The following is a 12,370-nucleotide window of genomic DNA, read 5'->3' on the forward strand; positions in this document are numbered from 1 at the left end:
ATGAAAAATTATCTCCATCGTTAGCGGACACCATGTCGCGTTTGGAAAGCCCCTGTGTGCCTAAACATTGGAGCTCCTCCACAAGTGACCCCATTTTGGAAACTAAACCCCCCAAGGAACTTATCTAGAGGCATAGTGAGCACTTTAAACCCCCAGGTACTTCACAAATTGATCCGCAAAAATGAAAAAGTACTTTTTTTCACACAAAACTTCTTTTAGCCTCAATTCTTTCATTTTCACATGGGCAACAGGATAAAATGGATCCTAAAATTTGTTGGGCAATTTCTCCTGAGTACGCCGATACCTCATATGTGGGGGTAAACCACTGTTTGGGTGCACGGCAAGGCTCGGAAGGGGAGGCGTGCCATTTGACTTTTTGAATAGAAAATTAGCTCCAATCGTTAGCGGACACCATGTCGCGTTTGGAGAGCCCCTGTGTGCCTAAACATTGGAGCTCCCCTACAAGTGACCCCATTTTGGAAACTAGACCCCCCAAGGAACTTATCTAGATGCATAGTGAGCACTTATAACCCCCAGGTGCTTCACAGAAGTTTATAACGCAGAGCCGTGAAAATAAAAAATTTTCTTTCCTCAAAAATGATTTTTAGCCCAGAATTTTTTATTTTCCCAAGGGTAATAGGAGAAATTTGACCCCAAATGTTGTTGTCTAGTTTGTCCTGAGTACGATGATACCCCATATGTGGGGGTAAACCACTGTTTGGGCGCACGGCAGGGCTCGGAAGGGAAGGCACGCCATTTGGCTTTTTGAATGGAAAATTAGCTCCAATCATTACCGGACACCATGTCGCGTTTGGAGAGCCCCTGTGTGCCTAAACATTGGAGCTCCCGCACAAGTGACCCCATTTTAGAAACTAGACCTCCCATGGAACTAATCCAGATGTGTGGTGAGCACTTTGAACCCCCAAGTGCTTCACAGAAGTTTATAACGCAGAGCCATGAAAATAAAAAATAATTTTTCTTTTCTCAAAAAAGATTTTTTAGCCCACAATTTTTTATTTTCCCAAGGGTAACAGGAGAAATTGGACCCCAATATTTGTTGCCCAGTTTGTTGTGAGTACGCTGATACCCCATATGTGGGGGTAGACCACTGTTTGGGCATATGCCGGGGCTCGGAAGGGAAGTAGTGGCATTTGAAATGCAGACTTTGATGGAATGGTCTGCGGGCGTCACATTGCATTTGCAGAGCCCCTGATGTGCCTAAACAGTAGAAACACCCCACAAGTGACCCCATTTTGGAAACTAGACCCCCGATGGAACTTATCTTGATGTGTGGTGAGCAGTTTCAACCCCCAAGTGCTTCACAGAAGTTTATAACGCAGAGCCGTGAAAATAAAAAATAATTGTTCTTTCCTCAAAAATTATGTTTTAGCAAGTAATTTTTTATTTTTGCAAGGGTAACAGGAGAAATTGGACCCCAACAGTTGTTGCCCAGTTTGTCCTGAGTACGCTGGTACCCCAAATGTGGCGGTAAACCACTGTTTGGGCGCACTTTGAGGCTTGGAAGGGAGGGAGCACCATTTGACTTTTTGAACGCAAGATTGGCTGGAATCAATGGTGGCGCCATGTTGCGTTTGGAGACCCCTAATGTGCCTAAACAGTGGAAACCCCTCAATTCTAACTTCAACACTAACCCTAACACACCCCTAATCCTAATCCCAACTGTAGCCATAACCCTAATCACAACCCTAACCCCAACACACCCCTAACCACAACCCTAACCGCAACACACCCGTAACCCTAATTCCAACCCTAACCCTAATCCCAACCCTAACCACAACTGTAACCCCAAAACACCCTTAACCCTATCCGTAACCCTAACCACAAGCCTAATCTTAACCCTATTTCCAACCCTAGCCCTATTTCCAACCCTAACTCTAATTCCAACCCTAAGGCTATGTGCCCACGTTGCAGATTCGTGTGAGATTTTTCCGCACGATTTTTGAAAAATATGCAGGTAAAAGGCACTGCGTTTTACCTGCAGATTTACAGCAGATTTCCAGTGGTTTTTTGTGCGGATTTCACCTGCGGATTCCTATTGAGGAACAGGTGTAAAACGCTGCGGAATCCGCACAAAGAATTGACATGCTGCGGAAAATACAACGCAGCGTTTCTGCACGGAATTTTCCGCACCATGGGCACAGTGGATTTGGTTTTCCATAGGTGTACATGGTACTGTAAACCTGATGGAAAACTGCTACGAATTCGCAGCGGCCAATCCGCTGTGGATCCGCAGCCAAATCCGCTGCGGATCCGCGGCCAATCCGCTGCGGATCCGCAGCCAAATCCGCACTGTGTGCACATGCCATAACCCTAACCCTACCCGTAACCCTAACCCTACCCGTAACCCTACCCGTAACCCTAACCCTACCCCTAACCCTACCCCTAGTTCTAACCCTAACCCTAGTGGAAAACGAAAAAAAAAAAAATAATATTTTCTTTATTTTATTATTGTCCCTACCTATGGGGGTGATAAAGGGGGGGTTTATTTATTATTTGTTTTATTTTGATCGCTGTGATAGAACCTACCACAGCGATCAAAATGTACTTGTAAGGAATCTGCCGGCTGGCAGATTCGGCAGGCGTACTGAGCATGCGCCCGCCATTTTGGAAGATGGCGGCGGCCAGCGAGGAGACGTACGGACACCGGGAGGATCGGTTAGTATGAAGGGGTGGTGGGGGGGTGGATCGGAGCACGGGGGGGTGATCGGACCACAGGGGGGGTGAATCCAAACAAGGAGGGAGCGGACAGCAGGACGGGGGAGCCGGCAGGCGGACGGAGGGAACCGGACCCCATAACGGAGGACTGGGGGGGCGATCGGTGGGTGTGGGGGGGGCCACTTCAGTATTTCCAGCCATGGCCGATGATATTGCAGCATCGGCCATGGCTGGATTGTAGTATTTCACCTGTTTTTTAGGTGAAATATTACAAATCGCTCTGATTGGCAGTTTCACTTTCAACAGCCAATCAGACCGATCGTAGCCACGGGGGGGTGAAGCCACCCCCCCTGGGCTGAAGTACCACTCCCCCTGTCTCTGCAGATTGGGTAAAATGGGAGTTAACCCCTTCACCCGATCTGCAGGGACGCGATCATTCTGTGACACAGCATATGCGTCACAGGTCGGATTGGCACCGACTTTCATGACGCATACGCTGTGTCACAGGTCGGGAAGGGGTTAAAGGCCTTTGGCTTTTTGGGCCCCTTCCTAGCAGCTATAAGAGTACTGTACAACGCTCCCACTGCCTCAATCAAGCTCCCCTTCCATTCGTCTTCCCCATTTAAAATATCCAATGAGACCCATCAGGGTTATCCTCTATCACCCATATTATATGCCTTATGCATTTAGCCGTTAGCGGCTATAGTCAGGCAAAACCCGAACATTTCGGGGATAGAGGTTCGGGATAAGGTGTGTAAGATCTCCCTATTTGCTGACAATGTTCTTTTGACTCTGACTAATCTCCATGCTATGTTTCCTAATCTGATGGATGACCTTAAACAATATGGTGATTTGTCGGGGTATAATTTGAACACGTCAATAACTGAGGCCCTTCCATTGAACATACCAGATGTACTGGATCATCTGAAGTTGAATTTTAAATTCAGGTGGAAAGTTGAGAATATTCAATACTTGGGGGTCAAACTTTCCTTCTCTTATGACAACCTATATAGTTCCAATTTTCCGCCACTCCTGTCTTAGTTGAAGAGATTGTTAGATAAATGGAAGTAGCTCCCAGTATCATTTTTGGGTGGGATTTCCTCAGTCAAGATGTCCCTCCTCTCCAAACTACTCTATGATTTTGAGACCTTACCGGTCAAGGTTCCTACGAGTGAGCTCACGTCCCTCCAGGCGGCTATGATGAGATGAGATCTCTAAGCGTGTTCTCGTCTCCCTTAAGTCACGGGGGGACTATCGGTTCCAGATATAACGAAATATTTTTGGGCTGCTCATCTTCGTAGAATCCCTTTGTTGGCCTCCTTTTGGGCATACGATAAATGGACAGAGATAGAGAAGTTTTGGTTGGCCTCAATCCATCCTAATTTTCTGCTACAGTCTAAGAGGACTGCGATTGTCCCGGAGCCCCTTTTGGGCTCCATTCAATTTACAAGGGAAATTTGGCACTCATGTATGAAGAAGTTCGGATTAGCCTCTCAAAATTCGCCTATGATTTCCTTCATATTCCAACCCCTGTTACCAAGCAGTCTGGAACATGCAATGGCCCATGAATGGTCCTCTGCAGGTCTATTTAGGTTTGCGGATGTGGTGGACAGGGACACGCTTGGGCAGCTTTCATTTGATGAAGTTAAATCTAAATTCTCAATTACTAATAAAGAATTTTACCAATACTTACAAATCAAGAATTTTGCCTCCTCCCTCTTTGGCTCCTTGGGAATCTGTCTGCCAACTGATTTTGAGAGGCTCTGCAGGAGGGGGATGACGACTAAAGGTTTGATTTCAGAAATCTAAAAAATTCTCTGTTCCACCCAAGATGGTCGTCAACCAAGGCATCCTTACATGAGCAGATGGGAATCCATTCTGGGAAAAGAACTCTCAACGCAAAAATGGCATATCATTTGGGAAATGGTGGCTAAATCATCTATCAGTACCCCCTATAAAGAGAATCAGTATAAGATATTAATGTTTTGGTACCACACTCCCGATCTTCTGAATAGACTGAATCCTGCGGTTCCAAATGTGTGTTCAGGACCTTGTTAGGACACTTCAGGCAGCAAGGGACTATAGCGAGCGCAAAGTGGAAGGCTCCCAACCTGACTTGCCAAGGGGAATTCACTTGTTTCCGGTCTCCCTAGACTTCTTGTATACCTATTGCCGGTACCCTGGACTGAGGCCTGTTACAACTTCAGTAAACCAGGTAAAGACTGCAGCGCTGTGTCCTTTTCTCATCTACCGGCATACACCATCATTGCCATACACTGGGAGCCCTGGGGACCCTGCTTCACCTGTGGGAAGCGTCACCATCTGGCCGCCATATTATCACCCCAGAGGACCCCTTTTAAGCTGCGTCAGTCCCCACTGACCGAACACCACAGGGGGTGTCGCGACAAACTTTATTCAACAACCCCTTAAAAGACTGATCCACTTTTTCAGCAAGTCCCAGGGCCACGGGCCAGGTCGCAGCCACCGCGACATCCCCTTTAAGATCGACCGAACCCGATACCGAGTACCCTGCTGCCCTGGTGGGCGACTCACTAAGGCTAGTTTCACATTTGCGTTTAAAAAGGCAGCGTTTAAAATGCAAACGCAGGTGGTGTAAAAAACGCATGTAAACGCGGACAAACGCTGCGTTTTTTAGACGCATGCGTTTTCGCATGCGGTAAAAAAACGCAGCGTTTGTACGCGTTTACATGCATTTTTTCCTGCGTTTGTGTTTTTTTTCCCATGAAGAGAAATTTCACAAGAGAAAAATCAAGATAACCAGACACCGCCAATGGGACTAAAGAGGGCGTATATGTTGGGATCTCTATATTTAGACCCTAGGGCTACTGAAATTTTAACAGTTTGCTACTGTATCCTGTGTCATGATGGATCTTCGCATGGAGAGCTTTTGTTTCAACCTGGATTTCAGCTTCAAGCTGTTTCTTGCCTGTGCTTTTGCTTGGGAGCAAGACAGAAATCGCGAAAGATGGAGAAGGAGACAACGTAGGCGTTTTTGGAGGCACCCCATTATCGAAGTACGTGAGAGCCGTGGAGCTTATCACACGCTCTATGCCGAGCTTAATGCCAACCCGGAGAAATTTCACGCATATACAAGGATGTCGCAAGACTCATTCCAGGATTTGCTTGCTCATGTCCAAGGAACCATACGGAGACAGGACACCCAGCTCCGTAGAGCGATTCCACCGGAGGAACGTTTGCTGGTTACATTAAGGTACGTTACAAATCTAAACCCAATGACAGTCCAAATTTTTTGTTTTCACACATGTATGTTTTGGCTATTTACCTATCTTTCTTTAGTGTTAACACACCATAAATAGAATAGATTGTAATGTTTTTTGTTTCTGTTTTTCTTACAGATTTCTGGCAACCGGAGAGAGTTTATCATCCAATACCGGCTTGGAATATCCACCCTTTCCGGAATAGTTGCGGACACCTGCCGGACTTTGTGGAATGTACTCCGGGATGAGTTTATACACCATGGACATGTGGCTTGAAATAGCTGAAAAATTCTGGAGTGTTTGTGATTTCCCCAACTGTTTAGGAGCGGTGGATGGAAAGCACATCCGCATTATCAAACCTGCCAGGACAGGATCGGAGTACTTCAACTATGAAAAATATTTTTCTGTTGTGCTCATGGCAATAGCTGATGCGGAATGTCGCTTCATCGCCGTGGACATTGGAGCTTGTCGCTTCATCGCCGTGGACATTGGAGCTTTTGGCCGTTTCAACGATTCCCAGACTTTCAAGAACTCAGATATGGGCCGGCGTGTGTATGGCCAAAATTTCAATTTTCCCCCGCCACAACCTCTCCCCAACACTCAAGGTCCACCTCTGCCATTCGTTATGGTTGGGGATGAGGCCTTCCAGATGTGTGAAAACCTACTGAAGCCCTATTCCAGTCGGGACTTGAACCACACTAGAAGGATCTTTAACTACAGATTGACCAGGGCCCGAAGAACAGTAGAGTGTACCTTTGGCATTCTGGTCGCTAAATGGCGAATTCTTGCATCAGCCATAAATCTAAAAGTGGAAACAGTCGACGAGGTGGTCAAAGCCTGTGTGGTTCTCCACAATTACATAATGACTAAGGAGCGACCCAATTTTGAACAGGATGAACCAGTAGCACACCCACTCCCCGATTTCCAGTATCACCCGCTGCGGTCACCTGCAGCCGCTGGTCACATACGGGACCAATTTGCTGCCTTTTTTGATTCAGATATTGGACGTGTTTCATGGCAGGACAATGTTGTGTAAATGTCCTGTTGTAATTATATCTGTACCAGTAATTTTCTACAATGATAATAATATTTCTCATTATTAATAAACTTTAGTTTTGTTTGTGTTGACCGTCTCTCCTATCTTTTTCCTCTCCAAACCAAGGTTGTCCTAAAACTGGCAGTATTTGATCTGTATTTAATATCATTTTTTGTAATCCAAAACCATGAGTGGGTGATAAAGGCAGAGGTGATAGTTATTATGTTAATATCATAACCCGACATGATATGAGACATGGTTTACATACAGTTCATTCGCGGTGATGCGCCCTCTGCTAGATGTCCTCATATGACCTCGAGCCTGGTAACTTTTCTGAATATTTTCCCACGTTCTAGGGACATCCAGCAGGGGGCGCATCACCGCGAATGAAGGTAAATACAGGTCGTTGACCTACATTACCTTCATTCCCTGGGGTTTTTTACAGGCACGAGCACAGCTGCATTAGCAGAGCTCCTGTCTGTAAAATATTTTAACCCCTTTAGATGGATTTATATCGTGGGACGTGACAGATCATCGGAAGGTATGTATATTGTTGGTTTATTATTTTTCCTTTGTTACAGAGCGAGGGTCTTTAGGTGGATTGAGAGAGCAATAAAATATTAAAACAACCTGTGTGTTTATTTCATTAAAATACTTTTTAATAATGTGTATGTGTTTTTTTAACCCTTTCATACAGTTGGATTAATAATGGATAGGTGTCATAATTGACGCCTCTCGATTATTAATCTGGCTTAATGTCACCTTACAATAGCAAGGTGACATTAACCCTTCATTACCCCATATCCCACCGCTACACAGGAGTGGGAAGAGAGTGGCCAAGTGCCAGAATTGGCGCATCTTAAAGATGTGCCTTTTCTGGGGTGGCTGGGGGCAGATGTTTTTAACCGGGGGGGCCAATAACCATGGACCCTCTCCTGGCTATTAATATCTGCCCTCATTCACTGGCTTTACTACTCTGGCGGAGAAAATTGCGTGGGAGCCCACGCCAATTTTTTCCGCAATTTAACCCTTAAATTTAATAGCAACAGCGCCCAAATTTTGCTAATTTTTTCAGTAACGTCAGCTGCTCCCCTGCTGTGTAACCTGCAATGTGTCGTGCGACCGCCACGCTGACACTCCATCAGATATTAAAGTGCCTCCAGTGCAGGCTTCGGCCTGCACTCTGCTCCTCCTGCTGACCCTGGGCTCCAACACCGCTAGGGGCTGTAGGATGACAATCTTGAATAGGCCCCCATCCTGGTTCCAGTACCGTCAGCTGGTTCCGGGCAGAGCCTTTGGCTTAGGTGCCTCCTTCTGGGTATCCGAGTTCCACCAACGTCAGGTGGTCCTTGGTAGTGCTTTCTGGCACGGGTACCTCCTGCTTACTAACCGGGTTCCAGTAACGTCAGCTGGTCCTCGGTAGTTCCATTGGCTCTTGGACCTTCGGGTAGCCATCCGGGTTCCAGTTCCATCAGCTGGTTCTCGGCATTTTCTCAGCCTTCTTGTACCTTCTGCTACATTTCCAAGTTCAAGACCCTAAAGACGACGACCCTGAAGACCACCCCTAAGATGACGACGACACCAGAGACGACAACCCCTGAGATGACGACCCTGGAGACGACGACCCTGAAGACCACCCCGATGACAACGACGACCCCGGAGACGACGACCCTGGAGACGACGACACGGAAGACCGAGAAGCAGAAGAACAAGAGGCTGCAGAACAAAGAGCAGAAGAACATTAAGCATAAGACTAAACATCAGAGCAAGCAATATTATCTTAATTATAAGCAGAAGAAGACTAAGCAGTGTATGGGGGTGAGTCCGTTCCTCCTCGTGGTGCCCCTGGAAAAAGCCTGCTGCTGCAGGCCTAACTGAACACGGACAAATCCTGTTGTAACTCTTTTGTGACAGGCAGAACGGAAGTTGTAATCTTCAAACTTTTATAGATAACAACTACAGGAATGCCTGTCACAAATAAGAATATGATGAAGAAGTATAATATGAAGAAGAATAATAGTTTAATAAAAAGAATATGAAGAATGTAACAAAAAAAATAATAGGTAGAAGATGAAGAAGAAGATGAACAAGGTAAAGAAGAAGTTGATGTCAAAGATGCTGCTGAGGATGATGAAGAAGAAAGTGTGGGAGAAGTAAAAAAGAAGGTGAAGGGCATGGAAGTAGTGAAACATCAATATCTGACAAATTAAAAAAATCTTAACATAGTCAATATCTTTGTAACTCCGAACATCTTAAAAAATTTTTAAAATTCCTGCTATTCTATTTGATTGGGCTAAACCTCTATGCCTTTAATGTCTCCGCCACCTCCCCCAATACATCCTACATTATTCTTAGTAATTTTCCTTCATGTAGAATGAACCTACAAGGAAAGAAAGGGTTTATTTTAATTCCGATATTTTGGTCCCATTGGCTTGCATTGGTATCGGGTATCGGTATCGGCGATATCCGATATTTTTTGATTATCGGCCTATCCAATCCGATACCGATACTTTCCGATATCGGAAGGTATCGCTCAACACTAATTGCGACATATTGCCAGACGTCGCAACCGTCGTGTTTTGGGGACCGCCGCAACAAAAAAATGTTACATGTAACGTTTTTTTGTGCGTCTAGTCTGCCATTTTCAACCGCGCATGTGGAGCGCCCCCACTGCCGCAGGGCGGAGGGGTACCCGGTACCAGGCCTCTCTGTCTCAGTTCTGGGGTTGTCACGGTGGCTAGACGTGGTCCGTGACCCTGCTGAGGGGCGTGCAGTGAAGATGGAAAGTGATGATGTTGGTGTGCGGTGCACGTCGCGGTGAATAACGAGGACACCAGGTTGCAGTCTCTTTACCTCTTTACTGAAGGCTTCAGGATCCTCAGTCCAGAATACGGTTAACCGGGCTGCCTGAGTCCGGCCGGTCCAATGGCACCTCCAGAGTTCCCTTTGCAGGTGGAAAACTGTGCCTACCTTCTAGCGCTTATGTGTTGTAGTCCTTCCCTGCTGTGCTTACGGGATAGTCCTCACAACTGTTGTGTCTGTTTCTCGTGTTCCCTCACAACTCGATTATGATGTTCTTCTTCGTCCCCCAGATGCTATGGATAGGACGCACCCGTATGACAGGTGGGCTCGGAGTTCTTCCGAGACCCTAGAGTCGCCCCTCTCAAAATGTTGCCCCCTGTGTCTGCTTAGGTGATTTTGGGTGAGACAGCCTGCCTAGAACTGACTGTCCTGCCGTAGGTTTGAAGTAAGGCCTTTCTGTTCGCTAGGCCTCTGTCAGGATCCCACCCCTGACAGGGACCCCCCTGAATCTTCCCCTGCAACACCCTCTGCCACAGGATGTTGCCTGGTTCCAACCTAGTCAGCTTTCTCTCTAACTTCCTATCTAAACCCCAGTTTTACCAAATTGTGAGGAGTGGCCTAATACATAGCGCCCTTAGCTCCCCCTGGAGGCCAGACTGTGAAGTGTATTGGTGTCTGTGATACCTGGTCAGGTGAACTCCTTCAGTGCCATCAGACGTACCATAGCCCCCCTTAGTGGCGGAGCAACAATACTGCAATGAACAGGACTCTGGGGCGCTGCACATGCGCGGCCAAAACGCCGTGCCCTCCTCCCCGGACCTTGCAATGGGGCAGCGGAAGCGTCGTAAGACTGCTTCCGCTGCCACGTCGGGCATTTTTTTCACAGTATTCGTCGGTATGTCAGGCCGACACAGTGCGACAGCCCCGTACCGACGCTAGTGTGAAAGCAGCCTAATACAACTGGTGCTGTATTGCAGGGTAGTCTGTAACCATGGAAATGAGAAGTGTATACTGCAATAGCGTAGGTGCAATAGCCCCCCTTAGTGGCGGAGCAACAATACTGCAATGAACAGGACTCTGGGGCGCTGCACATGCGCGGCCAAAACGCCGTGCCCTCCTCCCCGGACCTTGCAATGGGGCAGCGGAAGCGTCGTAAGACTGCTTCCGCTGCCACGTCGGGCATTTTTTTCACAGTATTCGTCGGTATGTCAGGCCGACACAGTGCGACAGCCCCGTACCGACGCTAGTGTGAAAGCAGCCTAATACAACTGGTGCTGTATTGCAGGGTAGTCTGTAACCATGGAAATGAGAAGTGTATACTGCAATAGAAAGATGAGTCAACTCAACAAAGGAGGCAATGTGGACAATTACAAAATACTAGTAAGTGCCATAGATTTACTTTCTGTACACAGTCAATATCATTTATTAATGTGAAACAGCCCGTTTAAGAAGCAAAAAAGGGACAAAGGAAGTTTGAGAAAAAAAGGGGAAAATAAAAGTTTATATTTTTGGTTTATCGTTTTCCACTCCCGCCATTCTCGCAGCCATAGCTTTATATATTCATATAGTTTTATGACCAGCTTATCTTTTTGCAGGACAATTTGTAAGTTCTAATGGCTGCACTTAATATTAGGTTCAAGTGGAAAGCAGAAAAAAAAGCAAAATGGGGTGCAATTTGAAAAGAAAATTCAATTTTGTCACAGTTTTATGGCTTTTATTTTATGCCGTTCCCCACGTGCTCTGAGGAACCTGTCAGCAGGATTGTGTTCAGCAAACTACACACAGTGTCAGGTCGGCGCCGTTATACTGATTACAGTGAGACCTGGTGCTGAAATCCGTCTTGTGGTTGTTGTTTAATCTTTATTTTCAGTATTGAGTTAATGATATGCTTGTGCTTCAGCCTTCGGGGCGGCCTGTGGGGGTCTTCATGTGATGCTCCGATTAGCTATTCATAATGCAAAATGCTGACAGGTCACTGATCCCTCACTGACCCGCCCCCTAGTTTCCATAATGAATACAATCACATAGTGAATAAAAAAAATAAACGCTTTTGCAGGCAGATGCCAGCCTTGGCCCCTGCACTGCAGCATAATTGCATGGTTACTGTGCACTTAATCCCTTTTGCAGATTTACTTGAGCAAAAATAAAATATCAATTTTGTCAGTGGCACTTGGGGCACCTGTGCAATAGCAGCTATCGGTTTGTACATTCTTCCCAACTTTTGAAGACGGGAAAGAGGGACAAAGTTTGCGGCGCGCAAGGCGCGCCGTGGCAAATTTTAGGCCACGCCTCTGACCACACCCATTCATAATTAGTCACACCCATATCTACATCCCAATCACACCCATTTAGCACTGCTGATCATACTGTTTCATATACAATAATTATAAACAAAAAAATATGGCCACACAGTGCTCCATACTGTATAATGACCACACATGATGCCCCATACTGTATAATGGCCACACATGACGCTCCATACTGTATAATGAACACACATGACGCTCCATACTGTATAATGACCGCATGCATACTGTATAATGGCCGCACATGATGCTCCATACTGTATAATGACCGCACATGATGCTCCATACTGTATAATGGCCACACATCGTGC

Source organism: Ranitomeya variabilis, chromosome 7, assembly GCF_051348905.1.
Source record: "Ranitomeya variabilis isolate aRanVar5 chromosome 7, aRanVar5.hap1, whole genome shotgun sequence".
NCBI lineage: Eukaryota > Metazoa > Chordata > Amphibia > Anura > Dendrobatidae > Ranitomeya > Ranitomeya variabilis.